This window comes from Pollicipes pollicipes, unplaced genomic scaffold (assembly GCF_011947565.3).
Source record: "Pollicipes pollicipes isolate AB1234 unplaced genomic scaffold, Ppol_2.1 Scaffold_6138;HRSCAF=7277_pilon_pilon_pilon, whole genome shotgun sequence".
NCBI classification, from domain to species: Eukaryota; Metazoa; Arthropoda; class Thecostraca; order Pollicipedomorpha; family Pollicipedidae; genus Pollicipes; species Pollicipes pollicipes.
Genome location: NW_023596818.1, coordinates 17,069,590 through 17,085,828, shown reverse-complemented (window position 1 = coordinate 17,085,828; position 16,239 = coordinate 17,069,590). Strand labels below are relative to the sequence as shown.

The window sequence follows — 16,239 nt, the reverse complement described above, 5'->3', positions numbered from 1 at the left end:
GCCTAAGTACACGAATATATATATATATATATATATATATATATATATATATGAACTTGTAATACATAGCCAGACACCAGAATGTAAGTCGACTATATCCAAGGAGTTTTTCGCACCTGTTCTACTATGACGACTTCCAAGACTGCCCCCCCCCCCCCATTTTGAAAAATCGACACCCGTGCTGATCTGAGCATCATCCATGTAACGTTCAACGTGTACGTGATATGGGCTGTTGGGCGAATCCCGTGATGTTGACCTGTGACACACGGATGTAACATAGCACGTGGGTGGAGACATCTGGATATGCCCGAGATAGTTTGACGAATTTGACACGCAGAGAACAGGCGCGTAGCAGCATCGCAATTATGCATTGTTGGCGCTACGTGTGCTAGTGAAGTCCACATTTTGTGTGTCACTGTCCAGTGTTAAAGATTGGATTATTTTGACAGCCTAAGATAAAGTTAGAACATGCTTTGACATTTTAGATTACCCAGCACACAAGAACAGGTGGTAACGGGGCCGTTAGCCAATACACCACGATTATATTGACGGCGCTCAATCTTTCGAGCTTCGTTCGTCCTCAGAAGTCTTGCGACACGCAATAATCACAGAGCATGAGCACAGCCCGAAGTACTAGATGCCGTCAATATAACTGTTGTTGAGTACTACAACGTCGTTTAACCATTATCTCCTGGCATACCAAAGGTCGCAAAAGTAGCGTAAGAACTTTGAACTCAAAGCTCTGTCCTTGCTACCACATCTGTATAGTCTGCGGGATTAAGCAACATGAACAGTGCTGGTTGTGTTGACAATGCAACGAAATATTGCAAGCAAATGACTGACACAACAAGATGGTATGTTAAAAGGATGCACACACAATGGATCTCTGCCATTTTACGGGGCTTCGTCAATTAACAGGGCAATGTAGTTATTTGCAGGAAGGGCTCGGCGATCCATCGAAGGACAGGGCTTTGGTAATTTCTGGTTCCAAGGTGGCTGGGCTACTCTTGCTCAGCGGCCCACCGGTAAAGCGGCGCGAGTTTTTGCAAGGGAGAAATACGCAAATTTGCAGCCAGTTAAGTTTTAGGACACGTTGGGCCGCAGATAATCAGGGAGAATTATCCACAATGCTGAAAAATTGCCTGCAATGGCGTTCGGCACTGCCAACACGGAGAATTAGCGCAGAGACTCATCCACACCGAGAAGGAATCCCGGATAACTTTTAGAGCATTGGCAAGACGGCGAATCTTTTTTTCGCCACGCATAGCTACGACTGTCGGCTGTGCACGGTACATGGAACACGAAACTGGGGACAATATCCGGAGTTGCTGGACGTAAATAAAGGATCTCCGTACATGACTATCGGAGAGATAAACATGCGTAATATAATTTTCCCTTGGTTGTACGCGATATTGCTGGCAAAGCATTGGGAGACGGAACTGTTGCTGTAGCAGTCGTGGCCGAGTGGTTAAGGCGTTGGACTCGAAATCCAATGGGGTCTCCCCGCAAAGGTTCGAATCCTGTCGGCTGCGGACGTTTTATGGGCATAAAAGCCAAATGGGTAGCATCTTCTACTCCCATCTGTGTGCCCAGTGTCATATCCCAGTAGCTCCTGGCTGCAGCTTTGAACGCGGGAGCACTATTAACGACTTCTGCACTCACCAACGCTTGATAAACGGGTGTCCTAAGCGGTGCGTCAAATTCTCTTTAAAGAGCTCATCGTGAGTTCTGCTCCACGCCTGGGGCGCCTTTACGTACCATTTTACGTGGCTAAGGCCCGGCGTGTTGTACACGAGATCAGCTTCTTAAAACATAACTTTGAATATGTCTCGATCTTGGGCTGCACGGTTTTAGTTGTTTATTTGTTGACTTGTTCGTTCGTTGCCAACAGAGTGGCACTCCAGTAACAGGCGGCGACTTTTGAACAAAGCACAATAAAGACAAACCATACAGTAGTGTGAACACCACTTAAGGATGACATATCCCAGAACTAAGTGAAGGTGCTGTAGGGTCAAAGCATACTTTATCACTTGAACTCTAAAAACGCCAAAACTGTCATGAAGGTGGTCCGTGCTAGTGTTGCTAGTTAACAAAGTGTTCTCAACGCTTAGCATTGTTCACAACAGAACGCGCTGCACTGTTCGAACATCAGCGCGATGTACAGCGAACAGACTTCTGTGCGGGTCGATCGAGGCGGCCCAAGCAAGCGAAAACAGCTTAGCTAGATTTAAGAGCCAGTGTGTCTTGGGAGATGTGTCACAGGAAGTGTGAATCATGCTGCACTCTTCGCGCTGCTACGGGTGGGATCTTTAAATGAAACGGAAGTCTGTCATAAGGAAGACAAGCTGTTTGCCCAGAGAACGTACGAGTAAGTAACCAAATAAGAAACTTTGCTGCAGTCGGCCAACACGCACTGTGTGGCAGCTGGCAGCCCCCGTTCAGACCACGCTGCAATATTCTCAAACCGATCACTAGTTTGCAAAATACGCTTCCATCACTGGACCTCAGTTGGATTTTGACCTGCTCTGGTGTTGACTTGGAAGGACCTAATGAGGCGACCGAGTGCTCAATTGCCCCTACTGACTTTATCGGAGAGATGTGAAACGAAGGCTAGTCTTGTATCCAGCGTTACGCCTAAGTCCTTAATTTTACTCACATGTTCACCCTCGGTGCTATCGATGAAGTACTTATTCTGGACGGGAGCACGCTTGGGAGTCATCGTGAACATTTTATATCTCACAGGGTTGAGAGTCAGTCCCCCCCCCTCCCCGCCTGACCGACCACGCTACCTGATTATCGAGGCATGCAAAAGGTAGCCGAATTCAATGACGCGCGCAAAATGGTTACTAAACAGCAAAAAGGAGGGGAGCTAAGAGTGATTCTTCCGGGACGCCGGAGACCACCAATTTCCAATCGGAAGTTTTTTTTTCTGTTGACGATAACCCTCTGACGTCTGTCGGACATATACGAGACAAACCATTGTAGGGCAGACTCCCTCAAATGGTATGAATGTTTTGTGTTATGGATTGGGAGCTTGGGCATTCCGCGGCAAATCAACAGATCGAAGGGTCAGTTCTACACCCTCATCTTTCAGATTGTTTTATATAAATGGGTAACTGAGAACGTCGGGTGCGCTGAAGACGCCTGTGACATTGTCAGGCCTCAGTGAAGCGGTTTCGGAGTCACAGCGTCCGGCATTTCGTGCTCTGTGTTTGAAAGGCCTCTCGTTCGGCAGGGATTACTATTCCTTCGATAAATTAAAATTGTACAAACCCATGCGTCAAAATAAGTGAAAGCCTTTCAGACTACGTGTGTGCCGTGCTTGAAATCGTCATTGTACAATAAATGTGGACCGCGGCGTTATAAATGCTAGTAATGCATCCATAACCGTTATCCTACGCGGTTTGCAATCTTCTCATTTGCAAATGAAGGTGTGGTTAACAGTTCGGAAATGTTTGGAAACAATGATGCAATAAGGGACCACGCGTCATTCGCCTCCGCCGCCGCGCGGAATCCTCCGCGCGTCTTTCTGCACAGTCCGCGGAAAATGAGTGCATTACGACACGACGACTGACATGCACGTGGCAATCGACTCAGTGCGCTAGCGACTCAGACTAACTCACTCTAACTCATCAAAACTTTTGAAAACAAGCGACCCCTACTTCCCTCGCAATGTCTGAATCTAACTCGCGGACAATGACAGTTGGAGCACTCACTGGAGTTATTCTGTGAGCCTTCAGTGTCCAATTGACAGCCTTGGCCGCAGCCCATCTTATGCTAAGGCCATTCTCTGCCCGAAGGATTTCTCCTATGGTACGAAGAAACATGTCGTCTGCACATTAGCCTTGCCCTGCAGGACATGGCATAGGTACTCAGCAGAGATGGCATGGTCGGAATGGAGGCGCCACAGGCTGGCACTGTCAGCAACCCTTTTCAGGATCCTTCAGCCCCGTCGAAAGAGTTTTTCCCATCGGATATGACAATGTGATGTCAATCGCACTCCACGCCAAGGGAAGTCTTCCCCACGAAATCAAATATTCAAAGAGTTGAGCCTCCGTTGCACTGCGCAGCTGATCCTTCCAAAAAGTAACATATCTTTTTGTCATACTTGAAATGAGGCTTTTCACTTCCTGTATAAGGTACTGTACAGATGTATGGACCGCAAAGTGCTATGTTTATTCGCGCCTGACAGCGCGCGATAGCTTATACGCGTAATCTGTCCAAGTTGTGGTCAATACACCACAAAAAAATGCGCCGTGCATCGCAATGCATTCCAGTGAAACTAATAAACTTCGTCCTAGAACAAGAAAGTGTCGTTTTCTGAAAAGTCTAGAATAATGAAAACTTCGTTCTCGGGTAGTGCATAGTTCATATCTTTCCAAGCGGATAACCGACTATTTATCTTTGAACTTTGAGGACCAAACTACGCTCTTTGACATCAAATGAGAAAAAGATCAACATCACATCTGAAAATTGCCTTTCGCGCCTTGCAAAATTTCATTTAGTCCTAATTATTATTTTTGTGCAATGACGATTTGAAGATTGGCACCCAGGTATTCAGGACAGTTTTCTGATCATTTGAAGGTACAGTTTTACCGAATTATATTTCTAGTAAGTGGAAAAATTTGCTACCGAAGGTAGCATTGCAACCACGTGACTCGCAATTGTTGAGAGCTGTTACTCCGAGACGGTGCAGCTGATATATTTTAAAGTGTCACGGACGAATTCAGTGCTGATTACAACCCCTGAGACCCATTTTAATCAAAGTCCGAGGGGTGAGGGTGTTAGTCTAGGTAAGCCACTTGTCGATTTATCGTGGAACGCCCCACCAGCTCATTATTAACGCTCTGAAAAGCAGCGGAATGATCAGTTTGGTATTTGTCCGACATGGCATCCCAAGCCGATTTCTAGTAAACATAAACAGACAAAACAAGTTCGTGCTGCCCGAACGCCTAGGAATATACCCATGCTGATGATGGCACAACACAGGTAAGACGTGCCGGAACAGCTCATCATGTGCAACCCGTTCCTGTGTCTTTCTGAAGAGCGGAAGCAGGAATGGACTTCTAAAATAAGACCGTTCGTTTTTGTCGTCTTTCTTGAAAATTGGTGCCAGGCTCAGGGTATGCTTAAGGAAAGTTCCAGCGGGGGGCAAGCCGGTGTCTGAAGGGGAAGGCGTAAAGATGCAGGACATTGTCCGCTCCTAATTTCACGTGAAACATTTTGGAACCAATTAAATCCACGACTGTAGTGCTAGGTGTAAATCTCCAGTGGCTTCCCACTGGTGCACAATGTTGCCTTTTCGAGTCACCTATGGCATTTGTCCAATGAGGTTATCCAGCTTCCTGACATTCTTCGTCCATTTCAACATGGTTTTCTATGGGCAGGCGAAACTTCCACGACCGAATAGACATTTTGGTTCATTAGGGAGGCATCTGCCTCCATAGGGCAGATGCAAAAATACGACCACAAGCGAATGTTACAAAAAAAAACGCCACCGACTGTTCTTTTGTCTTCAATTCTACATCCCTGAATGTTTAAACCTTCTAGTAGAAAAATATGCCATAGAAAATACGTCCACGGAAAAGCACACAATGGGGATGTTTAAGTATTATAAAACTCTTTGTGAGACAATCTCTGGCGCGGCACTGCGCCATAGTTATAAAGAGACATCGTTGTTAAGATAGCGACAAATTTTACGTCATATCAAAACGCTACACTACCCCGACAACTAATCTTATTTTAACGGTGCAATGAAAAAACAACAACTGTCCTTGACATTTTGCACAGTTCAAAGTGATTGCACTGTTCAGAACATTTACAATTAAGAGCAGCGTGCTAAAAGTAATAAAAGGTTGCCTACTGAAGGCAATGCTTTAACATTCATGGAAAATGCTGCATCAACCGGGGCTGCTTCACTCAAAAATATTGTTCACACAAATAATAAAACACAACGCATAGCAAGAAAATATTACATGCAGTGAAATGTCACTGCAAACCTGCTAACTTTACACAAGGTTGGAGACATGACAAGTGCATGTGGTTGTGGTGAGAAGTGCAAAAAGCAAGGAAGTGACAAAGCTGCCAGTGCAAGGCTCATGATAAAACATTTGTTAAATGCCATCCAAGAAACCAGCAGCAATACCATTACGCTTTCACCAGCGCCCAGCATCTCACACAAGTTGCAGTAACTAAAAACGGCTTTGAACAAAATGAAGAAACATGGAAAACCAGATGACAACAGTTGCCGAAGCCTTTCACCAATCTTTCAAGGCCACATAAAACATTACTTGATAATTTCTCAATGCAATTTACCTCAAAGCATTACAGTTGTGACTGACAAGCAATGCTTGTCTGCACAACAAATTTTGTTATAACACGTATCCGTAATAATGCAGCACCTTATTTCAGAGTTCTTAATGCAAAGACAATGCTGCAAAGCTATTTCATGCAAGTTCTTACCCAAGCATGCGCATTAACGAGCCGCACGGACCCGCCCCTGCCAAAATGAATTGCCAATATAATGGCATGTAATGGATAAATTGCATGCTGTAATACCTCGAAAGGCTCAACATGTTGGCAAGATCGTAATGAAGTGGCGAATTGGCTTTGTACAACCCTGCAGCATAGAAAATGCTAGTGTTTCTTGAGGTTGTCCTGGCATCACCACCTTGTCATGTTCCAAATGCAAACATAAAGATAGAGGCAGGTATCGATATGTCACACTTTATTGGCAGCTATTAGACTTAAAGAACACGAAAACAATGTTCCCTCTCGGTAGTACAAGCCTCGCACGGACACTCCCCATCACATCAAGATCGATGCAAGCCACTGGCACGCACCACCAGTGATCACACGCATCTCAAGCACCTGATTCACGCACAGATGTTAAATAAATGTGACCCCACACAGCTCGCGGGACTATCAAATTGCAGGTTTTCTCACAATTCCCACACAGGTTTTGGTTATAACACCGCATTTTACCGAGAGTTTCTTTCAAAACATAGTGGTGGCGCTCTTCTTTTTTATAACATTGGCCTCAGAGGCCAATTAAAAAAGAACGCCACTGTCTGCAAGAAAAAGTGCAGCGCCAAAACTGAACGGCACACTCCCGAACCTCATAAAAAACAAGGCGCGAAGTCAAATCTGTCTTTTTTTCATGCTGACGTTTTTTCTTCTTCCGCTCACGGGTTCTTCATAGACTGCTCGCTTGGCGCATCGGTGCACCAGAGGAAAGAACCTTACACGGTTTTATTGCCTAGCAGATAGTTCTAAAGTTAGAAGAATATTACAGTAATTTAAGATATATATTTTACTAAACATTAGCACATATCGGATGACAAATTTGAATATAAACCACGAATTGTGTCTCACCAGCAAAACCTCTTGAGTACCATGACCATGAACCCTCGTTGAGACTGTCTTTTGGAGGGAAATGACGGTAGAATGCGGGTGTATAGCAAAACCTGTGCGTGCAATAACCTTGGGGTCTGGAAAATGTTAAGAACAGTTTTTATTTTTCCATTACATTCCTAAAATGGAATTGCTTAACACTGTATGACGGTACTAGGTTTTTTTTATTCTGCTCTGCTGTGAAGCGGGGATATCTGCATGTTGGAAGTTCCACATTGTTCATATCAAGCATGTCGTTCTAAGAATTGGCCCACGTTTCGTTTTTCACTGCTACTTTCCGTACATGGTCGCATGCCCAAGCACTGTGCTCGGTAAGGTGTCTTTCCAATGCTCTCCCCGCAACGAAACATAAGAAAGGTGCAGCGTACAGCAGGAAAATGTGGTTGGTACAGTACTGCAGCAATCTTGGTTTCATGTTACATCTGAGATATCTGAAATCTTACTTCAAATACACGAGGTGTTATGCCGTAGTCCACAAAAACGTCGGGGTTAGAGTGGGCGTTTTTATCTGACGTAAAATTTGTCGTCTCTTTACAAGTATGGCGCAGCGCCGCGCCAGAGATTGTCTCACAAGGAGTTTTATAATACTCAAACAGCCCCATTGTCTGCTTTTTGGTGACATATTTCCTGTGGCCGTACTTTTTACTGGACGGTTCATAACGTTAGTGAAGTAAAGTCGAAGAAAAAGGAATGTCTCCTTTTTTAACATTGGCTATAAGAGGCCAAGTGTTATACAAAACAATGCCAATGTCTGCACGAAAAAGGTACTGGCACCAACAAAGAAAGGCACTCTCCTGAATGTTACAAAAAAGACGCGAAGGCTTGTATGTCTTTTTTGTCCTGCTGGCGTTTTTTCTTCTTCTACCAGCGTATTTTTTTCAGACAACTCGGTTGGGCATCGTGCAACGTATCAAAGAACCTACAGGGGTTTATGGTCTAGCAAATACTTGTTACAATTAGAATGATATTACAGTAATTAGGATATAGGTGTTACTAAACATCAAGCACATTGCATGAGCAAATTCAGATTTAACAACCAAACTGTGCCTCACAAGCAAAACCACTTGGTTAGCATTACCATGACCCTCGCTGAGACTGTGTTTTGGAGGTAACTGACGGTAAATGCGGTGATATAACAAAACCTGTGCGGAAATTGTGAGAAAACCTGCAATTTGATAGTTCCCGCGGGCAGTGCAGGTGGGGCTCACATTTATTTAAACATCCGTGTGTGAACCAGGTGTAGAAATGGATCTAATCACTGGTGGTGCGTGCCAGGGGCTTGCATTAATCTCTGATGTGATGAGGAGTGTGCGTGCGATGGTTGTACTACTGGGAGAGAATATTGTTTTCGTATTCTTGAAGTCCAATGACTGCCAATAAAATGGTGATATATATCTGCCTCCTTCTTTATGTTGCATTTGAACATGACAAGATGGTGATGCCAGTCAACCTTAAGAAACACTAGCAGTTTCTATGCTGCAGGATTATGCAAAGGCAAGTTTTCCACTTCATTTAAATTTTGCCAACATGTTGAAGCTATGAGGTATTACAGCATGCAATTAATTCATTAGATGCCTATATATTGGCAATTCATTTTGGCAGGGGCAGGTCTGTGCAGCTCGTTACTGCGCATGTTTGGGTAAAAGCTTGCATGAAATGGCTTTGCAACATTGTCTTTGCCTTCAGAATTCTGAAATCAGTAGTGCTGTATTATTATGAATACACATGCTACTGTCTTCACAAACGCTGTGTGCAGGCAAGCATTGCTTGTAGGCCATCGATGTTATAATGCCTTCAGGAAGATTCCATTGAGAAGTTATTAAGTAGTGTTCCATGCGGCCTTGAAAGATTGATGAAAGGCTTCGGCAACTGTTGTCATCTGGTTTTCCATGTTTTTGTCCACAAGCCTTTTTTAGTCACTGCAACTTGTGTGATATGCTGGGCGCTGGGAAAAGTGGAATGGTATTGCTGTTGGTTTCTTGGATGGCGTTTAACAATGCTTTTTATCATGGCCTTGCACGTACTGGCAGCTTTGTCACTTCCTTACTTTTCGCACTTCTCACCACAACCACATGCGCTTGTGTCTCCAGCCTTGTGTAGTGTCAGCAGGTTTGCAGTGGCATTTCACTGCATGTTACGTTTCCTTGCTATGCATGTGTATTATATTGTGTGAAGAATACTTTGGCTTGAAGCAGCCTGGGTGGGTTCCAGCATTTGCATGACTGTAAAACATTGCATTCAATAGGCAAACTTTCTAGCTTCTTTTAGCGCACTGCTGTCATTGTAAATGTTTTGAACAGTGCAATAGCTTTGGGCTAAGAAAAATGCTAACACCAGTCGTTATTTTTCCATTACACCATTAAAATGGATTTAGTTGGCATGTGGTTGCAGTGCATGCGAATAGTTTCTGAAGAAATTCGAGTGTTTAGCGCGGCTGTGAAAGGTTTTTGAACTAATTCCAAAACTATCCAAGTGAGAAAATTTCAATTCAGACCATCGTATTCGCCGTGCAATTACGCGTCTAGTGACCCAGAGTACGATGAGATTTCGTCATATCTAAATGGGCCATTTTTTGTGGGTGCAAATTTCCAAGGTTTTGTTTTTGAAACCAGCGCTGTTCGAAAGCAGGCTGCACGTGCAAACGATGCACAATGATGGTACAAACATTCATTGCCGTTGTAGGCAGCACTGAAATGAACGCAAATCGCAACACGGCCATTTTGTTGCGGAAAAAGTAAATATCTTAAAATACATTTGTTTGGTGTGAAATTAGGGCCAATAGCATTTTCAGAGTGTGTACGAAGCGGGAAGATATTCTCTCTGTTCACAATTTGTAGACCTAATGGCCATTTTTGGACATGATTCCACGTTGGTTGAATCTAACTCAAAACCTATCAGCATTGGCCAGTATAGCTCACACCATCTTACGGGTAAGGCAACTGGCGTCTAAACAGGAGTAATGCAAAACATTGGCAGGATTCGACAACGGCCCTTTTTTCCAGAGCAAAATGGTCCAAGCTCATATCGTTCGAAGCAATGAAAATAGAAGGTTGATTTGATTTGCACAAAATGTAAAACGGCGTTACAGGCTGTTGACTACGTTCTTGATCATCGGGTGATGAGACATAACTTGATCGTGACCATTTCTTCTGAAAACAGTTTTTTAATGCAGCTTTTTGTTATAAGATGAAAGGTTCTGGTCCATCTGGTGTGTGTATAAAGCGTGCACGTGTTTCTGTGCATGTAAACTGAGCGCGGCTTCTGAACGTTTATTTCAAACAACTCCAAGACTATGAAAGTGACAAAATTTCAAAGTACATCATCGTATTTACTGTGCAATTACCAGCTCCGCACACAAACAGATTGCACTTGTAAGCAATGAAAATGATGCTACAAACATCCAATGTTGTTGTTGTCAACATGGAACTGAACACAATTCTTACTACGGCCATGTTGTTGCGGAAAAATGCAACATTTTCAACCGGATGTTTTTGTTTTGAAAAAGTAATTTGTTGTTTACTTGATACTTACAACAGTAACGTCAGTGTATGCACAAAGCGGGAGCACATTCTGTCTCGGTTTACGCGTTTTGGACCAAATGGCCATTTTGCACATGATTCCACGTTGGCTGTCTCTAACTCAAAACTTATTACCATTGGACAATTTGTAAAATTGTAAAGGTAAAATCAACGTTTTATTTTCAGTGGTTCGGGAAATATGAGTTGGACAATTTTACGTCTCAAAAATCGGTTAATTTAAATATTGCTAATGTTGTTTCTTTACACCTCTTTAGACGTAGAATTGCCTGGCCCATGCGATGGTGTGACTTGTCTGTCTATTGCTGATAGGTTTGAGTTACATACAACGAATGTGCAATCACGTCCAAAAATGGCCTTTTCGTTTAAAAGCGTAAAACGGAACAGAACAAGCTCCCGCTTTGTACACACACTGAATGTATATTAGCCCTCATTGCACACCAAAAAACCATCCGGTCCAAGATTTTGGCCCTTTCCCGCAACAAAGTGGCCATAGTGAAATGTGTGGTCTTTTCTATGTTTACAAGAACAGGCAGGGAACTATTTGTAACGTCAACACTATGTGTGTGTTTGTAACACAAGCACACACACAAGCCTCCCCCACACGCAATTCATGTATATAGTTTCTAGAAACAATTGCGGAGTTGAGCTCGGTTTCTGAGTTTTTTTTTAAATAGCTCTTAAATTATGAAGCTCAGAACATTTCAAATCACGCCATCGCTTTGACAAGACCGATTCAGGGGTCTAATGATGCATGATCAATGAGATTCCACTAAGTTGAAACCTGCTTATTTTTGGTGCGCGGAATCTTCTTGGGTTTCTGTTCCAGAACAACTTAAGTTTGAACGTCGATTCTATTTGGAAACGACGCACAATTATGTTACAAATTGGCATTTACCTTGTGGTAATTATGAAAATAAAACAAAATTCACGACAGTCACTTTTTTGGACAAAATCAATATTCCGGAACATAATTTGTGTCTGTAAACTTACTTTTTCTTAAGTTTTTGAACATTTTGTTTGCCCCTGTTTAACACCTTTTAGACGAGGTTCCGACTTTTTGACGTCTTGTAAGGCTTTTTGGTATCTAACTGACAAATTATCAGTGTTAGAAAGTTTGATGTCACACCGTCGCATGGGCCATGCAGTTACACGTATCAAGAGGTATAATGCAACGAGATTTTTAACGTTGAAAAAGTGACAATTTCTTAATAGCTGGTCTAAGGTAATGGTCTAAGCTCATATCTCCCGAACCAGTTAATAAAGCAGTCTGAAATCTTGTAAGTTAGATACAAAAACTGGAAAAACGTCCTGAAGTGGGCACCTGATCCAGAAAGTGTTAAATATGCACAGAAAATCTGAAAGGCATGTTGGTGAAATGACAACCAAAACCATACCCCCATTTTCCTGGTTTTCTCCGAGACACAAGGCTAATACTACTGTCTTATCTATGCGAATGACGTTCTTCGCTAATGCGCTGAACAATTCGCGCAATTTTGAACGGAGCAGTCTGGCTTTCACATGCAAAGGATGTACGAGTATGGCACAATTTATTAACTACATGGTTGTTCACCTGGAGATTAGAACATAATTTGACCATGAGCATTTTTGTTGGAAAAAATCTTAAGTTTGAAATTGAGATTTTCTGGTACAAAATGAAAGGCCATGGTCCAATTAGTTTTTGTATAGAGCAGCAAGTGTTTCTGTTCAGGTGAACATTTTCTAGAGCAATGTCAAATCTGGGCGCATTTTCTGAAAATCTTTTTGAACAACTCCAAACCTACGAAGGTGATATAGTTTCAAATGTTACTTATAATGCAATGAAATTCTACTGCGTTGAAAAATGACAATTTTTGGTCTGCGGAAACTTTCAAGCTTGTGTCTCCCAAACTGGTAACCAGTTTGGGAGACAGATTTTACAGATTCTACCCCGGAATGATACAGAAATTAGTTACAAATTTGGATTCTTGTTGGAACATAAAAAGGAAAAAACTTCACCACGGTTTTTTTCGCAAAATGGCAAAAGTTTTAAGCGGATATTTTTGTTGTAAAATGAAAACACATAGTTTGTTTTGTGTGTGCAAAGCGGGAAGATTTTCTGTGCATACTTGATACTTTCTGGATCAGGTGCCCACTTTTGGACGTTTTTCCAGTTTTTTATCTAGCTTACAAGCTTTCAGCATAATAAAGTTTTAGGTCACACCATCGCATGGGTCATGGAATTCCGCTTGTAATAAGGTATAATACCCCAGGTATATAGTTTCAAAGTCCTATTCGGACAATCCACAGGAACAGCGGGGCGAGATGTAGCAGGTTCGCCTCTTTCGGAAAGCTAACTGATCTTAAAACGGGACACACCGCTGGATATCCAGCGTTGATGTCCTGCAGCCGAGTCATGGTGACGGCACTGGCTCCAAAGCTGCGCATCAAGAACCGTCGCAAAGCATCAGCTGTACTTTGGAATCACCTATTTGTCTCAGGTGCAATGCTGGGAACCTTGGCATGGTACAACGATCTGCCCCGCCATGTCGCGTTTGTTGGCACGTTTCCTGTCCAGAAAAAATGTTGCGGAGCCTGAACAGTCAGCTCAGAAATGTATCTTGTGTGTGGTCGTTTCAGTGTAGTTTGTTGCCGACACGGCCTATGTGATATTCCATGTGAACCCTTGGATTACTAGTAGATGCCGTGGCGTAAGGTGCATTGTGCTCTAATGCGCATCTAAGTTATGTCTGTACGAAGGTGATATCGAATGCTACCCAATGGTAACAGATGTGGAGTTTTTGGAAAATTTTAGGAAGCAAAACAAGTTTGGGGCAGTGAGAAGCTGTAAAGAAGAGGAAATTCTGTCTTATGAAACAAATTTTCCAACACAAAACTTGTTTGGTTTCGGCCTGACATTTATACCTCATGCAAGGTCACAGAAATAGTTGTAACTCTAATGAAATTGCATTAGTATTTGAGACTCCATTCCAAAGTTGTATGACATCGTTTAACACTCCGTTGTTGCATCAGGTCGAAAGACTTCTTCAGAAGAGCCTTTCCTGACAACCATGGGCTAACTTTGATATGACTGAGCCCAGCGATCTTAAGAGCTATACCATTTTGTACACCAAAATAGCAGCTCTTCAGTTGCACATAGCGCTACAAAGTGAAGTGCAGCTACGCAGCACCGTCTGGAAGCTTTTAGAAAACCCTCTGGGGTCAAACAAACACTCATTTGCGCTCATGTTACCCATTGTTCCAGCCAGGACGGACCAACTGTGCCCCTTCCCTCTCGAACAATTCTTTTTTCTCTCTTTTTTGCGGTCGCTTTCAAACGATTCTTCACAGCTCCCTGGAATTTGTGATTTCACTGCGGAAATTTCGACATGTGATCATAACATTCCAAGAAAAACGCTAACCGGAGGAAAAACGCTTATCTACAGAAACGCTAACCGCCAACTTTGGGAGGTAATTCTGCTGAAATTGCTGCCTTTTCGTTCATGTAAGCTGCTGTGCGGAAAAATGGTTGTGATCTGGTCTATCCCCTGTTCTCGTGTAGCGTATAGTGAATCAATATGCTAGCTAATTTCTTCAAGTTTGGCCCAATCAGCCCGGTGTAGAGTTCATCGGGGTATCGGGGCATCGGAACCGAGGGCAGCGTCATCAGTGGTCATAAATATGGCGTGGATTTTAATGGGAAAATGATCACTATCACGCATATTTCCACTAACAGACCAGTCAAAGAAAGTAGCTATGGCAGGGGAGCACAATGAAAGGTCTACTCCAGTCTCTCGGCCAGATGACACGTGATGATATGGAGCATATGTCAATGTTACGGCCGTGTAAGCGCAATGAGGCGGCAGCGGCTTCCAGAGGTGTATTTAAAGTAAGCTGAGTGTGAAGAAGATCGTTGGAAACATGCAGGGCAGCCGCACCATGGCGGCACTCTCCTCCAGTTTCATCTGGAAGATATAACGAGTGATTGATGAGGTTGAAATTAAGGGGTTAGTAGAAAGGAACTATGTTTCTTGCACGGCAATAATGATTGGCGTTACGAGTAAGAAAAACTGCTTTGTTTCGGCCCATTTTTGAACTGGTCCTCGGCAGCTCCATTGTAGAAAGAAAGGCATGGAGAACTAACTTAAGTGTGGCTGACCCCAGCACCGTGACGTGCTGGTACTCTATGAGGAATATGTCCAACACTACCGGGCGGGATTCGGCCATGTGACATGGACTGTACCCGTCCCAACGATACCCGCACAGCTGGACGAAGCCACCTATCTATGGCAGCACAGGTTAGTGTTACATTTTGAAGGCACAAAAGTTCGATAAAATTTAAATGTATCTCTCACCAAAGTTGTTGCTATCACCTTTTATGAAACAGGCGACTTCCAGCAACGCACGTCAAACCTCGCGCCACTCGCAGCGGCATCGTCATCATCTGGCGTCTGCTGTTGAAAACCGGCAAACAGCTTATATTTGGACTGGGAGGCATGCATACGTATTATCTCAGGCGGTGCGTCGCAGTGCTTGCAGTCCAGAGAACCTGATTTCGAGTTATATCCCCAAGGAAGACTTGACTACCCATTAACGCGAAACTTATGAGGGAATTCAAGATCAAGAATATGATGTCAATGGCTCAGGCCACCTTAACCCGTGGACAAATAAGTTAACGTGCGCGATGTGTGTGATATTTTCGCAGTTAATTTAGTTCGCGACTTAATCTCGCACGTTCTCATAACTTTTTATTGCCCACTCAGCGGACTGGAATTATTTTTCATTTGTGGTCGGTGAACTGAACCGACACTCATCCAATTCGTTCTTTCGACCGCAGCAACGAAATATCAGCGATGTGGCAGCTCCCCAGGCAAGCAGATACCACCCTGAATATCCACGAACCGTCGTGTCTGACCCAGGCCGCACCTCCAGCTAGCTGAACAGCGAGGTAGGGTTCACGCACGCGAACGAGAACCTTCTTTAGTTCGACATCCCGTCCCGGAAGAGTCTTGGAACAGAAGCTGAGCCAAATGCGAGAAAGCGCCAAGGCGCTGGGCGTCGTGAAGGACCTTCACGGTCTCAGTTGAATGAGGTGTGCGTTACGTAGGGGATGGGTTGCGATGTGGTCGTGACTTTCTGAATGACGTTATACGAGGAACGCCAAGACATTTGCCCGTCTTAAAACGTGCCCCGGGTGAGGATCGAACTCACGGCCTTCAGATTATGAGACTGACGCGCTGCCTACTGCGCTACCGAGGCCCGCAGTACGCAAAATCAGTGGTGTGGGAACGGGGAGGGGGGGGGGGGGGGG

General features: G+C 43.8%; 2 non-coding genes across 2 annotated transcripts; one reads left to right on the top strand and one right to left on the bottom strand.

Moving 5' to 3' along the window:
• The first annotated feature begins 1,450 nt into the window (after positions 1–1,450).
• TRNAS-CGA (transfer RNA serine (anticodon CGA)) lies at positions 1,451–1,532 on the top strand. Its single transcript has one exon. It is a non-coding gene; the product is annotated as a tRNA-Ser (tRNA).
• Positions 1,533–16,114: 14,582 nt separating this feature from the next.
• TRNAM-CAU (transfer RNA methionine (anticodon CAU)) lies at positions 16,115–16,187 on the bottom strand. The gene has a single exon. It is a non-coding gene; the product is annotated as a tRNA-Met (tRNA).
• Positions 16,188–16,239: the final 52 nt, after the last annotated feature.